The sequence below is a fragment of the Natrix helvetica genome (assembly GCF_964273705.1).
Source record: "Natrix helvetica genome assembly, chromosome: 2".
NCBI classification, from domain to species: Eukaryota; Metazoa; Chordata; class Lepidosauria; order Squamata; family Natricidae; genus Natrix; species Natrix helvetica.
Window position 1 is genome coordinate 210,979,851 of NC_138552.1, and position 2,053 is coordinate 210,981,903.

The following is a 2,053-nucleotide window of genomic DNA, read 5'->3' on the forward strand; positions in this document are numbered from 1 at the left end:
TATCAGATGTTTCCTGTTTCTCTCCCTCGGGTCCTTTGATGTTTCAGGGATCTCTCCGGTGCCTCCAATGCCTCCAATGCCTCCGGGGCCTCTCACCCCCTTCTTCTCACTCTCCTTCAGCTTTTCCGGCTTTTCCGGCTCTTTTCCGGCTCTTTTAGGGTTTTTCGGTGTTTCTCTTCTATTCTTGGTGTTTCTCAGCGTTTCCCGCCGGCGCAGCCATTGCTTTTTCCTGCTGGTGGCCGTTTGCAGCCGTTTGCAGCCCTCCAGTCCTCTCCTCCCTCCGGTCTTCAGCGACCACCCTGGCGGGCCAAAACAAGCCCGAAACATGCCTGGGTGGTCGGGCTATTGAACTCTCGGCCCCCTCGGATGATACGGGGGCCGGCAGCAACCCTTAATCGGGCGGGAGCTCCATGGTGTTCTTGGAGCTCAGGAGACGCCTGCCATCATCATTGGAAGCTCCTCCTCCTCCACGTACAGCGCCTGTGCTGGAATTGGATCATGTTCTGGATCCCATTCCAGCATAGGCGCTGTACGTGCAGTGTGCATGCGTGGACATGCTGAAGCGCTGAAGACTTAAAAGACCGGTAAGGAGCTCGGGCGGGTGGGTGGGCCCACCGGAGCACCGTACGGAATGGTATCTGGTGCTCCAGGCAGGCTCCAGTACGCCCGTACCAGGGCATACTACCTGCAACCCACCACTGCTCCACCCCCACACGGTTTAGTGAAGGGGAAAAAGTCCCGATATGTCATGTGACACCGCCGTGATGATGCGGGCTTGACACCCCTGCTCTAAGACTATTCAAATGTAGTACAGGCAGTCCTTGACTTACAACAGTTCATTTCGTGACCGTTTAAAGTTACAACAGCACTGAAAAATGTGACTTACAACCATTTTTCATGCTTGCAACTGTTGCCATATCCCCATGGTCACGTTATCAAAATTCAGACACTTGGCAACTGACTCATATTTATGACGGTCATAGCATCTTGGGATCATGTGATCCCCCTTTGCGACCTTCTGATAAGCAAAGTCAATGGGGAAGCCAGATTTTACTTAACAGCAGTGTTACTAACTTAATGACTCCAATGATTCACTCAACAACGGTGGCAAGAAAGGTTGTAAAATGGGGCAAAACCCACTTAACAAATGTCTCACTTAACAACAGAAATGTTTGGCTAAATTGTGGTTGTAAGTCAAGGACTACCTATATGTCTTTTAAAAAAATATTGGATGTTCACTAGCCAGCGGATCCAAAAACATGCACCAGATTGAGAACCTGTCATGAGGATTTTTATCATCAAATGAAGTTTACATCATACAACCGTCATATCATATTTGTTTTTACTGAAGTAATCTGAAAAATGCAGATATGATTACAAACTTAATAAGATTTGTAAATACAATAGCAGCAGAAATGTTCTAGTATTAAAAACATGACCTTGTGGAAATCAAGAGTAGAATATACTTTTTAAAACCGGTCAAACAGCCATCTTTGTTTTTTTATTTTTCATGATCTTGACTTTATATCAAAGAGATAAGCCAAGGGGCATTTCCTGATGTCAAAAAGGAGCCATGGATAGTGATGGCATGCACCTCTTCTTGGTGTTCCACGTGTAGGAAATGAAATACTGTATACTATTACGTAACTGAACTCAGTGTATTGCTAGTTGCAAGGAATTTCATTTGTCCTGAAACTGTTCCATCAAATGTTTTTTTAACCAGTTTCATTCTAGCTGGTACCAAACAGAGCTAATTTATTTAGTCTTAAGTGTTTTTAGCACCTCTGTATGCTTTAATTCCCACGTTTATGAAGGATCCCACATTTCTCATTTACCATTTTTTGTTACAACTTTCACACAATTGGACAAGTGACCTTGAAATGCTAAGGGGAAGTGAGCAGAATAATCTCTCTAAATCTTGTTTTTTCTTTCTAATTGACGTTTTGAAAAACAAAACCGCAAACACAGAACCATTGTTGTACTTTCTATAAATATGGCTGTGCATAAAGTCCACAACGGAATAGAAAATAATACAAAAATAGTGGTGTGAAAA